Below are 14,502 nucleotides of genomic sequence, written 5' to 3'. Positions count from 1 at the left end.
TACAATGCTTACCTTGACTCTGATATCAACATATCCTATCCAAGAGGGATAGGTAATTCAATTATCAAAACTGTGTAAAACAAAACAACAGGGCCGGGCGCGGTGGCTCAAGCCTGTAATCCCAGCACTTTGGGAGGCCGAGACGGGCGGATCACGAGGTCAGGAGATCGAGACCATCCTGGCTAACACGGTGAAACCCCGTCTCTATTAAGAAATACAAAAAACTAGCTGGGCGAGGCGGCGGGCGCCTGTAGTCCCAGCTACTCGGGAGGCTGAGGCTGGAGAATGGCGTGAACCCGGGAGGCGGAGCTTGCAGTGAGCTGAGATCCGGCCACTGCACTCCAGCCTGGGTGACAGAGCGAGACTCCGTCTCAAAAAAAAAAAAAAAAAAAAAAAAAAAAAAAAAAAAACAACAACATCGATATTTGCCACTGTTGGACTTCATCACAATTAGGTTGGTTGAAGCATTGAAGAAATAATACCATATTATAAAATGCATACTTAAATTGTATCTGACTTCCAGAAGATAATCATATTATTGTTCCTGTAATAGGAAACACTTTTAAACTAGTAGTTCCAACTATATGCCAGGCCCTATTCTAAGCACTTCACACATATCAACTCACTTAATCCTTGTAAAAACCCAAGATAGTGATATTATTATTGGCCCCATTTTACAGATGGGGAAACTAAGGCAGAGAGATTCGGTGCTTTTCCCAAGGACCTTAAGCTAGTAGGTAACTCTAGAGTGTATGATTTTAATCACATTTGCCATTGTCAATCATTTCTGTTATCGTGAAGGGACAATAATGACCTGAATTTCAACTTAACAATTTTTAAAATTTGTGTTTTTTAGAAACAGGGTCTTGCTATGTTGCCCAGGATGGAGCACAGTGGCTATTCACAGGCACAACTGTAGCACACTGCAGCCTCGAACCCCCGGGCTCAAGTGATCCTCCCGCATCAGCCTCCTGAATAGCTGGGACTGCAGATGCTCGCTGTGCCAGCTAACCTGACAATATTTTTGAAAGTGCATTAACCAAACAAAAGCATAAGGATTTGTACTTAAGCCACTCAGCTTCACTCTGCATCACATATTTCCGTAAAATTACATTTCATTTGCATAATGGCACAATGGCTGTTTCTAACATGCAAAATTCATCCACCACTTCCAAGACACTGTAATTGCTGTTTTGGCTTTTATAAAAACATCACCATGGTAAACCAAAAACCCAAGCTGCCTGCAGCTGGAATTGTGGATCTTGGGATCTTGGCTCCCCAGACCAAAGAAAATATGAGTTAAACAGCAATAGATGTAAGACAGAGACTCTTCAGGAGTACCTTAAAAGAGAAAGACTTAAAACCTAGTAGTCCTAGTAAGTTAAAGAACCAAGACACACACACACAAAATGGAATTGTAAAATCGTTTTGTAGAAGGACAGTGCACTTTAGCTTCCAATTAGAAATAATAAATTAGAAATGGGGAGAGTTTTGAGTGGGGTCACAGCTTTGGAAGATCTAAGGGATCTCTTCCTGCCTCTATTAGAAGTCTGTGTTAATTTCAATAGCTGTTAATACTTATAACAGTAATATTTCTTTTTTTTTTCTTTTCTTTTTTGAGACAGAGTCTCGCTCTGTCCCCCAGGCTAGAGTGCAGTGGCGTGATCATGACTCACTGCAGCCTCTGCCTCCTGGGTTCAAGTGACTCTCATGTCTCAGCCATGAGAATTACATTGGGTTTACAGGCATGCACCACCATGCCCGGGTAATGTTTGTATTTTCAGTAGAGATGGGGTTTGAACTTGAACTCCTGGCCTCAAGCAATCCACCTGCTTTGGCTTCCCAAAGTACTGGGACTATAGGCGTGAGCCACCATGCCTGGCCATAACAGTAATATTTCAGGCACCTGTAGACAAAGCTACCGCCAATAAATCCAGCTGAGACTTGGAGGACTTTGTTTAAAGTTCTAGCCTGTGTAACACAGAGTTGGTGGCAGTGGCCAAAGAGAAGGTAGGACTGATGTCCAGGTCCAAGTAGCCTTTCCATGGGGACTAGGTTTGGACAGGAAGAGTTCAAAAGATATGTGTTAAATTGAGGGCCACATAACCAGGGCTCACCTAGAAGTGGGGCCGCATCACCTCAATCTAGAATATCTACAGCATCAGCACCCGCAGAGGAAGGGAAGCCTCAAAAAGGCAGAGCCAGGATCATTCCATAGAGTTTTTGACTGCTGAACGAGGGTGCCTGGACAAAGACGCAGGTGAAGAGTGTACTCACCGCCCTCCTGCTGACCAAACTATGGAGCAAGGCACTTTGTAATTTGTACAGAGGTGCCACATGACTTGAGCAGCCCTGTAGAGCAATGCTAAGGCATTAAGCAGCCACAGCAACCAGAGCTAAAGTGACGGGAGGCAGAGAGTACCCTATGGAGGCACAAAGGGAGGGAATCCTTATTCTGGTGTAAATCCAATGTCATTTTCATCATCTCTGCCTCTGGCATTCGAGTTCAGAAAATAATGTTTACTACTAGAAAGGTCTTCCTGTATACTTTCTCTATGTGGTACCTTTCTTCCAAAGTACACATGTTCCTTCCAAATAGTTAAAGTTAATGCACACAATTTACAGAGCATTTTCTTCGAATGATGATGGATCATCATAGAGCCATCGCAGGGCACCATCTGGCAAGTTCTATAGGATAAATGTCCTTCAAACAGAAAGACATAAATCTGCAGTAACTGAATTGAATAATTTAAATCTGTCAAAGGTAGACGAGGAAATGTTTAGGGCCAACTTCTCTCTTGTTTTATTGAGTAAATTGATACCTAACTACTTTGATCTTTTCTAATCGATGATAACATATTATTTTATTAATTTATTTTAAACTTTTTCTTCAGAACAATTATCTCGAATGGCATGATTATAGGGTGGTTTCTGTTTTCTTTGCTATGTGTTACTATTTTTTTCCAAATTGTCTATAATGATTATGTATCTTATTATTATTATTATTATTATTGAGACGGAGTCTAGCTCTATCATCAGGCTGGAGTGCAGTGGCGCGATCTCAGCTCACTGCAACCTCTGCTCCTAAGTAGCTGGGACTACAGGCATGACTCACCATGCCCAGCTAATTTTTGTGTTTTTAGTAGAGACAGGGTTTCACCATGTTGGCCAGGATGGTCTCTATCTCTTGACCTCATGATCCCCCTCCTTGGTCGCCCAACGTGCTGGGATTACAGGCGTAAGCCACCACGACCAGCCGTATCATTTTTATAATCAGAAGTACTATATACTTTTTTTTTCTTCACTTGTTTCTTTGTTCCTTCCACCTACAGATAGGGTTGGTTCAGGTTAGGAAATGAAAGAGGCTGATAAAATTGGTCACTGGCTTGGCAAGAATAAAACCCAGCAGTGTAAATGGCAAAGACAAGACACCATGTGTGAAAGGTAGACCTGGCCCTGCACCATCCATGCAGCATGCTACAGGGTGATCACCCTTTCCCCCAATTCACGGGAGAGAACACTAGGCATGACATGTGACTGTGTGCCTCAGCATGGAGTCCAGGGCCTGGCAGACAGTGTACACTGCACGTGTGTTCCTTCAGGGCTTGGAGAGATGACTTTATGAGTAGCAGCAGCAAGAGCATAGCACAGGATGTGTCCCTGGTATGTTAATTTCTGAGTCTCAGTTTCCTCAGCTTTAAAGTAGGAATAATAATACCACATAGAGTTGTTATGAATAGTAAATAAAATAATGAGCATAAAATACATAGAACATGCTTGGTTGACCCAGCAATTCCACTTCTTGGTATGTACCCAAAAGAATTGAAAGCAGGGACTCAAATGGATATTTGTACACCCATGTTCAGAGCAGCATTATTCACAGAAGCCAAAGGGTAAAAACAACCCACATGTCCATTGACAGATACATGGATAAACAAAATGTGGCAAGGGAATAATACTCAGCCTTAGAAAGAAAACAATTCTGATACTGCTACAACATAGACAAGCCCTGAAAATATTATGTTAACTGAAATACACCAGACACAGAAGGACAAATATGGGATTCCACACATATAAGGTGCCTAGAATAGGCAAATTCATAGAGACAGAAATAAAAGAGGTTTCCAGAGTCTGGGGGCAGGGAGCAGTAAGGAGATATTTTTAATGGGTACAGAGTTTCTGGTGGGATAATGAAAAAGTTCTGGAAATGGGTAGTGTGATGGTTGCATAACACAGTGAATATACTGATGCCACTGAACTGCACACCGAAAAATGGTTAAAATGACGGATTTATGTTATGTATATTTTACTGCAGCAAAAAAGTACTGGGTTAATGGTAGATATTTCTTCTGTCATTATTAATAATAGAAATAATCAGTTCATACAAACAAAGCATAGGCAACCCATAAACTTGAACTGACTCATAGCACAGTGATGAGAAAATATCCCATGAGAGTTTTTGGGGAGGGAGCGTGGCAGGGGTGGTGTAGTGGGGGAGAGGGCTGGTGTACGGTGGTGATATCAGTTAGAGCCTAGGGCTTGAGTACCAGGAGCTGGGGCAGGAATCAGCAAGGTGTAGGGTACCTGAGGAAGCCGAGAGTAAGAGGACTGGGTCTGAAGCAAATTCCAGAGATTGCAAAGATCAATCCCAGTGAGTCCCAGCAAGACACAGGAGCCAAATGAGGCTAAAAAGAGGTGGCTATGCTGGGTGCATTGGCTCACGCCTGTAATCCCAGCACTTTCAGAGGCCTAGGTGGGTGGATCATCTGACGTCAGGAATTCAAGACCAGCCTGGCCAACATGGCAAAACCCCATGTCTACTAAAAAGACAAAAATTAGCTGGGTGTGGTGATGCATACCTGTAGTCCCAGCTACTCGGGAGGCTGAGGCAGGAGAATCACTTGAACCTAGGAGGCGGAGGTTGCAGTGAGCTGAGATGGCACCACTGCACTCCAGCCTGGGTGACAGAATGAGACTCTGTCTCAAAAAAAAAAATTGGGGGCGGGGGGGGCTTGGGGAGAATAATAGTTAAGGCTCTTGTAGTTACAACTGCCACTTACCTCAATGGGATTAAACAAACATGGAGACTTCACTGGTTTGTGCACTTGCAAAGTGCAGGGAGAGCTCCAGCTCCAATAAGTTGGATCCCAGCGTGCAGACGATATTAAAGAACCTTGCTTGACCCAGTAATCCCATTACTGGGTATCTACCCAAAGGATTATAAATCATTCTGCAATAAAGACACATGCACACATATGCTTATTGCAGGACTATTCACAATAGCAAAGACTTGGAACCAACCCAAATGCCCATCAATGATAGGCTGGATAAAGAAAATGTGGCATATACACACCATGGAATACTATGCAGCCATAAAAAAGGATGAGTTCATGTCCTTTGCAGGGACATGGATGAAGCTAGAAACCATCATTCTCAGCAAACTAACACAGGAACAGAAAACAAACACTGCATGTTCTCACTCATAAGTGGGAATTGAACAAGGAGAACACATGGACACAGGGAGGGAGCACCACACACCGGGGTCTGTCGAAGGGTGGGGGGCTAGGGGAGGGATAGCATTAGGAGAAATACCTAATGTAGATGACGGGTTAATGGGTGCAGCAAACCACCATGGCACGTGTATACCTATGTAACAAACCTGCACATTCTGCACATGTATCTAAGAACTTAAAGAATAATTAAAAAAAAAAAAAAGAGAGACAGAGAACCTTGCTACCCCATCCATCAGCTGTGGCACCTCCTTATTGGCTTCGTTCACACAGGCAGCAGCCATAGGGTCCCCTGTGAGAGATTCTTTTTCCAGGATTGACTCTGATTTGCCTGGTTTGGATCACAAGCCCACCCCCAAACCAATCATTGAGGTCAGGGCAGCAGAATAGGCTAATTCGCCATGGACCATCTCCAGTGGACTATATAGAAGTGCTGTTGATAGATTCAGTGGAATGGATGCCAATTGGACAAAAAGGAGGAATGTTCTGTAGCAGGAGACAAAAATCAAAGTGTAGGAAGCTAGATAGAAACAGAAAAATAACTGAGTTTAATAAGCAGAGGTCATGAGTGGGAACAAAGCAAGGGAGTCTCAGACAAGTACAGATGAGGGTGGAGGGTCTGTGGTCTGGCTTATTACCTGCCAGAAACTAGGACGTGAGTCAGGACAGGTTGAAGGCGCAGGCTGTTGGTTGCTTATGGGCCAGAGTTCCTCTGTACTGAGTTCTAGCAGGGTTGCCTGAGCCTCCCCAATGTCTCCACCTTGTAATTAGAGTAGAACAATGAAAATCAGGAGGTTAGCTTCTAAAGCCAGAACCCCTCTAAATAGTGATGAAATAGGACATAAGCCCGAGCCTCAGTTTCCTCAACAGGACCGGTTGAATTACAAGGCACCTCAGAATCTGTATGTCTGGGCCTCCTTCCTAAACAATTGTAAATTAGTTATGTTACAAAAACAAAAGATGGCTGAGCATATTAAATAAAGTGATATAAGTGAAAGTATTTTCTAAATTACAAAGAACCATCCAAATTAGTTGTGGTTATTATTTTTAATGTCAACAGACAGGGGAGGTAAAAAGGAGGAAAACAAAAAGTGGAAGGGTATCCCTATTTGAGGGTAGAGATTAAAACAGGAAACGGGGCTGGGTGTGGTGGCTCACACTTGTGATCCCAGCACTTAAGGAGGCCAAGGTAGAAGGATAGCTTGAGGCCAGGAGTTTATACACAGCCTAGGCAACACAGCAAGAAGCTGTCTCTACAGTTTTTTTTTTTTTAATTAGCTGGGTGTGGTGGTGCACACCTGTAGTCTTAACTACTTGGGAGGCCGAGGCGGGAAGATCACCTGAGCCTGGAAAATCACCTGAGCCTGGAAGTTCAAGGCTGTAGTGAGTTATGATTGTGCCACCTGTAACTCATGGACCTCTAGCCACAAAAAAACAGGACAGGCAAAATAAAAATTATATATATGGGCCGGGCGCAGTGGCTCATGCCCGTAATTCTAGCACTTTGGGAGGCTGAGGCAGGAGAATCATGAGGTCAAGAGATTGAGACCATTCTGGTCAACATGGTGAAACCTCGTCTCAACTAAAAAAAAAAAAAAAAAAAAAATTAGGTGGGCATAGTGGCACATGCTTGTAATTCCAGCTACTCGGGAGGCTGAGGCAGGAGAATTGCTTGAACCCGGGAGGCGGAGATTGCAGTGAGCCGAGATCACACCACTGCATTCCAGTCTGGCGACAGAGTGAGACCCCGTCTCAAAAAATATATATATATATATGTGTATGTGTGTGTGTGTGTGTGTGTGTGTGTATATATATATATGTATTTTGTATATATATGTATTATGTAAATACACATAAAACATAAATATTTATGGGTTTTTTTGTTGTTTTCCTGGGTTGGGATGGAAGTCACAGATGGCCTCTCCATGTCTTTGACACCATCCACTCCTCTCCGCAATCTGGCATCTATGCCCTATTACTCCACTGCCAAAGGTCATCAGTGACCACCCACACTGCCAGATCTGTGTGATGTCCATCAGCCATTACCTTTGCAAAGTTCATTACTGCTCTTGACACTGTTGTCCTTTGTCTCCATTCTTAAAACTCCCTACTGTCTTGGAACACTGTGGTCCCATCCTACTTTCATGTTCCTTTTTGGACTCCCTTCCCTTATCCACTTCTTAAAACACTCACATTCCCCAGTGTTCCTTGCTCCACGAATGTTAACCTCTTTCATCGTTTTGACTCCCATGTGATTGCTCCACCTGCATGGCTCCAGCCCTGCCCCCTCCACTGAACTTCAGCCCATTGGACATCCCTCAGAGGGCTCCAATACCCCAGAAATCTGCAGTGGAAGTCATCGGCCCCTCCCCTCCAAGTCCTTTTACTTCCTATTTCCCATCTCAGGCAGTCACAAAGGACAGACACCTACTCATTCATTCTCCCTCCTCTTTTCTGCACTCCCCAGCTCACACCGGCTGTGTTTTCTCTTATTACCTGGTTCTTATTTCTCCTTAAAGATTTGACTCCAAGGTGGTTTTGCAGAACCCCAGGTGGAGGAGAGCTCACCTAGTGGCCTGCCCAGAACTCTACCTCACTACCACTTACCAGATTACATCGAATCGCCTGTCTATGACTGTCCTTCAAACTACCCCTCCCCAACCCCATGGCCCAATGGTCTTTTTGTTGGGTTTTTGTACCCACTAAGCCTCGCACACTGCCTGGCACACAGATAGTTAATGTTTACTGAACTCAACCAATTCTTGCCAGCTGTGGAGAAGCTAAATAAGAACATTCTGCCTGTGATGAAAATAATCTTACTTTTAACTATCAGCACAGATTATTTAATGTGATCACTTAGCACTGATAGTGTCAAAAGAGGAGGAAGCTCATATATCTAAACTATGAAACAGATGATACAGCAGATTCTGCATTTACATTACTTATTTTGAGAAATATGTATTTCTCTTTTTTTTAACCAGTGATCACATATGAGTCTTAAACAGGAGCAGTTGTGCTTTTCCCAGTAGTTAACGGCATAGAAACTGTCTGATCAAATTAAAATGTATAACCTTAGCCAGGCGCGGTGGCTTATGTCTGTAATCCCAGCACTTTGGGAGGCCCAGGCAGGCAGATCACTTGAGGTCAGGAGTTGTAGAACAGCCTACCCAACATAGTGAAACCCCTGTCTATATTAAAAATACCAAAAAACAAAACAAAACAAAACAAAAACTAGCTAGGCATGGTGGCACATGCCTTTTCAGGTATTCAGGAGGCTGAGGCAGGGGAATCGCTTGAACCCGGGAGGTAGAGGTTGCAGTGAGCCGAGATCACACCACTGTACTTCAGCCTGGGGGACAGAGTGAGACTTCATCTCAAAATAAAATAAAATCTATAACTTTAAAATTCTTTGGGTTATTTCTTCTCTTGAACCTTTCATTTTCAAACTGTACATTTCCAGTTTTTTTTTAAAGGTGGGGGCATAAGTCTCCAAGCCTCCAGATAGGAATCATTTTCTTGTACAACTTTTCTCTGTGTTGTTGGTATTATATTATAAGGAGTAGAACATCATCTAAAACTTTAGAAGGAAATTTATTCAACAATCCTCAGCAATTATGTTGAATTATGCTAATTAACATTTTCATGATGCTATACATACTAGAAATGTAGTAGGAAATTAAAATTAGTATGTGTTGTATAGAATACACACAGTAGCATCATTTATAGTTGACAGGTGAACTGTACCCTTGTACATCTGGTTTTAGAGACTGATTAAAAATTGTACAGCTAGGCTTACAAGGGAAATGCCAGGCCAGGCATGGTGGCTCATGCCTGTAATTCCAGCACTCTGGGAAGCCGAGACAGGCGGGTCACCTGGGGTCAGGAGTTTCAGACCAGCCTGGCAAACGGGGTGAAACCCCGTCTCTACTAAAAATAGAAAAATTAGCCGGGCATGGTGGTGCACGTCTATAATTCCAGCTACTCAGGAGGCTGAGACAGGAGAATCGCTTGAACCTGGGAGGCAGAGGTTGCAGTAAGCTGAGATTGCGCCACTGCACCCCAGCTTGGGAGACAGAGCAAGACTCCATCTCAAAAAAAAGAAAAGAAAAGAAAAGAAAATGCCAAAACACACCATGATCACATTTGTTTGTTCACTGTTTAAAACATACATAAAGGCCAAAAAAGAAAAATCTAAAATCATATTTAGCATAATTTTATTTTCTTCATAAAGCACAAAGGCTATGTACAACTTTCTGATATGAAACAATGCGTTTTTTTTCTTTTTGTCATTGTAAAAATCGGGGTAGTCACTTCATTTATCATGAGCAGTCTGAGATAATGCATAATATGGTGGAAAGAAAAAGGCAAGAACAGATTTTAAGAATCCAAGTGTTATAAATCAAGCTTTGAGAATGGAAATCACATGGATAAGACATTTATTCGCTTGCATGTACAGTTTGCCTCCAGTTGTTTTTTTAAGCTGTGAATCCCTCTAAAGCATGCTGTTATAATTAAAATGTAATCTCTGCTTTGAAATTTAGCATCACGGAAGTAGCACAGGGCAACTATGGACTCTAAGTCATGCCGGCTCCTCAGGGTTCCACCTTCAAAATATCTTCGTCTATTTTTTCTTTTTTTGAGGTGGGGAGCACTGAATCTGTTAATGTATATTAACTGACTATATCTGTTTGGAAGCAGATGCAATATTTTCATTGTTGAGAAAAGTATAATAAAGGGGAAAATTGGAAAAATCTAAATGATCATGAACAGAAACTAGCTAAATTATAGTACAAAAGTATATAGTCCTGATAGCAGCAAGAGTTATTCCGTCATTCGAAAGATTTTAAATATTGGATCAAAATCCCTTCTCACGGGGAAAGAGAAGCCCGGCATCCATCCCAAACTCTCTACGGGTTCTTGGGAGTCCACAGTTTGTCCAGTTCCCTGCCCCAGTGAATCCTGGCTCTCTTTCCTGTGTGGCCTCGCATGGCTCCTCCTTCCCCATCTACCGTGGACAGACACACCACATAGAGCCTTTCTTTGATGTTCACAAATAGTGCTCACACAACTTCTTTTATTTGTTTATTTATTTTGAGACGGAGTCTTGCTCTGTCGCCTAGGCTGGAGTGCAATGACATGATCTTGGCTCACTGCAACCTCTACTTCCTGGGTTCAAGCAATTCTCGTGCCTCAGCCTCCTGAGTAGCTGGGATTACAGGTGCCCACCACCACGCCCAGCCAATTTTTATATTTTTTAGCAGAGACGAGGTTTCACCATGTTGGTCAGGCTGGTCTTAAACTTCTGACCTCACGTGATCCACCTGCCTTGGCCTCCCAAAGTGCTGGGATTACAGGCATGAGCCACCATGCCTGGCCCACACAACTTCTTATATGTGGTAAATGGTAATAGGCATTTGGGGAAATGAGCAAAGGGAGGCCATAGAGGAGGGAGTGAGATACTCAGACACTCTGCAGCAACATACAAAACATAGCAGCAGACCAGGCATGGTGCTTCACGCCTGTAATCCCAGCACTTTGGGAGGCCGAGGCAGACGAATCACTTGAGGTCAGAAGTTCAAGACCAGCTTGGTCAACATGGTGAAATCCTGTGTCTACCAAAAATACAAAAATTAGCTGGGCGTGGTAGCATGCGCCTCTAATCTAATTAAAAAAAAATATATATACACACACACACACACACACACACACACACACACACACACATACAGAGAGAGAACGAGAGAGAGAGCTGAGTTAAAAAAGAAATGGTAGAAAAGGATATATAAAATGATTTCATACAGAAACATTTGTTTCTATAAATAAGACAGTAAAATGTATAAAGATATACACCAGTCTCTTACTGTTGGTTTCCCTCTAGGAGATGGGGGTCAGGGGAAACTTTTACTTCTAATTCTTTTGTATGAATTTATTTCTTACATTTAACATAAACCCTTGTGTAATCAGAAAAAGCATTTCAGAATAAAAAGATGGATGCAAAGAAAGTGGGCTCCAGTTGCATCTAAAAGGATGTAATCTACACACAAGGGATTTCTCAACAGTAAAGGCTGCTCAGCCTTCATGACATCTCTTCCACAACTGTCACCAATACATGCCAAGAAAAGTTTGTGTTCATAAAAACCAAAGAAGAGAATGGTACAGATTTCAAAGAGCTGAGAGATGATGACCATTACCCCATGAACAAACTGTAAGGGAAAGAAGCTCAGGAGGGATGGGGAGAGAGGGGTGGCTTCTAAGAACAAAATGCTGGCTGAACAATAGGAGTTTGTCCTGATGAAGGAGGAAAGGAAAAAGGAGGAAATAAATTAATATGGGTGCACAGGGGACGTGATGCTTAATTTTATATGTCAACTTGACTAAGCCATGGGATGTCCAGATACCTGGTTAAACATTATTTCTGGGGTGTGTCGGTGAAGATGTTTCCAGAAGAGATTAGCATTGGCAGGCTGCGTAAAGCAACAGCCCTCCCCAATGTTAATGTGTATATTTCAATACCTTGAGGGCCGGAATAGAAGAAAAAGATAGAGCAAGGTTAAATTTGCTCTCTACCTGACTGCTTGAGCTGGGACACTGATCTTCCCCTTTACCTGGTTTTCCCGGCTCTCAGGCATTCAGACTGAACTGGAATCTATGCCTTCCGCTCTCCAGCTCTCAGGCCTTTGAACTGTACCACTGGCTTACCTGAGTCTCCAGCTTGCAAATGGCAGATCATGAGACTTCTCAGCCTCCATAATCATGTAAGCCAGTACTTTATGATGTATATCCTATTGGTTCTGTTTCCCTGGAGAATGCTGACTAATACAGGAGCTTCTAGATGATATCAGGTTAAAAAAAAATAGAAAGGAAGAGTACACCTGCAAGAATGAATACAAAAAGGTAACATTCATTCAATCATTCATTCATTCATGAAGTATCTACTATGTGCCAGGCACTGTTCCAGGTGCCACGGACTAGCAGTGAAGAAGACAGCCAAGAGCTTTGCTCTCTTAGAGCTTGGGCAGGTAAGTAGGTGGTTAACATGAAAGTATATGATTTTGAACAAGATAATTTGGATAATGATAATATCTGAACAAGATACTTTCAGATAATGATGAGTAATATGAAGGCATTAAAACTGGATGAAATGATATTGCTTAGTGTGAGGCTACTTTTGAGTGGGTGACCAGAGGGTGAGGTTTGAGCTGAGTCCATAGTGACCTAAGGAAGCAGCCAAGCTTCCAGGCAGAGGCAACAGCGGATGCAAAGATCCCATGTGAAGAATGAAGTTGTCATGTTTGAGGAATATAAACACCAGGGTGGCTGGAGTCCAGAGAGCAATGAAAAGAGTGTGGGAGATGAAGTCTAAATGATAGGCCCCAGCAAAGATACAGGACCTTAGTCTAAGTACTGGGGAAACCACTAGTGAGGTTTTGAGCAGGGGAATGGCATGATTTGACAGGGTTTTAAAAGATGTCTTTGGATGTCTGCTGGAAAGAAAAAGCAGGAACAGAAACAGAGGGAAGAGTTAGGAGGCACTGCAGTAGTCCAGATGGGATATAATGGTGCCTTGGGCTTGGGCTCAGTAATGGAGCAAACGAAGTGGTATATTCGCAATGGGTTGAATAATTTGGATGAGGGATAATGGGAAAAGAGAAATCGAAGACGACTACTAGGTTTTGGCTGCAGCAACAGTCATCACCACTTGGAGCTACAGAAGACTGGGAAAGAAACAGATTGCGGGGAGTGGAATCAAGGATTCTACCTTAGCCATGTTGAGTTTGAGATGTGTAGTTAACAGCCAACTAGAAAAGTCACAATGGCAGTTGGATAGACAACTGTGGAGCTCACTGAAGAGTTTGAAGTAATGGATTAACAATTGAGAGTTACTGGCTGGGCCTGCCTGGTGGCTCACGCCTGTAATCCCAGTAGGTTGGGAGGCCAAGGCAGGTGGATCACCTAGGAATGGGAGTTCGAGACCAGCCTGACCAACATGGAGAAACCCCGTCTCTACTAAAAATACAAAATTAGCTGGGTGTGGTGCCACATGCTTGTAATCCCAGCTACTCGGGAGGCTGAGGCAGGAGAATTGCTTGAACCTGGGAGGTGGAGGTTGCGGTGAGCTGAGATCGTGCCATTGCATTCCAGCTTGGGCAACAAGAGTGAAACTCTGTCTCAAAAACAAAACAAAACAAAACAAAAAACCACAATTGAGAGTTGTTACCATTAATTAGGTGGTAGTTAGCACTGTAAGACTGGATGAGTTCATCTGGAAGGGTGTCCAGAAGAGAAATGTAGGAGGCCAAGTTTTCAGGGGGCATAAAAATCAGAATTGAGTAGAAGAGGAAGAAGCAAAGGAGACTGGGTAGAAACTACTAGAAAGTTATTTCCTACTAGAAAGGAAAAACAGGCAGGTGTCGTTCTCCAAAAGCCAAAAGAGAGTGTTTCAAGATAGAAGAAACATTCTCTTGCCACACTATGACAAAAGCTACTGAGAAATTGAGTAAGAAAGGTACAAAGAAGGGACCACCATATCTCACAAGCTCTAGTTGGCTTGTGACATGATAAGAGCAATTTTAGTGAAATGATGAGGTCAGAAGTCCAGCTGGTAAACCAAAGAAAAGGCAAGGGAGTGCAGGTGAAGGTAGCCACTATAACTCTTGAAGGAAAAAACAAAAAAACCAAATTGGGCCAGTAACTGAAGGGAGCTGGAATGGGATGTGGGGTCAGTGAAGGGTGATATGGGAGATATCCGAATATATATATATATATGTGTGTGTGTGTGTGTGTGTGTGTATATATATATATATATATGTATGTGTATATATATATTTTTTAAGATGGAGTTTCACTCTTGTTGCCTAGGCTGGAGTGCAATGGTGCAATCTCAACTCGCTACAACCTCTGCCTCCCAGGTTCAAGCCATTCTCCTGCCTCAGCCTCCTGAGTAACTGGGATTACAGTCATGCACCACCACACCTGGCTAATTTTTGTATTT

General features: G+C 42.8%; 1 protein-coding gene across 13 annotated transcripts in view; it reads right to left on the bottom strand.

The window, feature by feature from the left end:
- The window catches only part of TBC1D1 (TBC1 domain family member 1), a 249,960-nt gene that overhangs the window by 211,180 nt on the left and 24,278 nt on the right, over positions 1-14,502 (bottom strand).

The sequence above is a fragment of the Macaca mulatta genome, chromosome 5, assembly GCF_049350105.2.
Source record: "Macaca mulatta isolate MMU2019108-1 chromosome 5, T2T-MMU8v2.0, whole genome shotgun sequence".
Classification (NCBI taxonomy): Eukaryota; Metazoa; Chordata; class Mammalia; order Primates; family Cercopithecidae; genus Macaca; species Macaca mulatta.
This window is presented reverse-complemented; position numbering and strand designations above follow the sequence as displayed.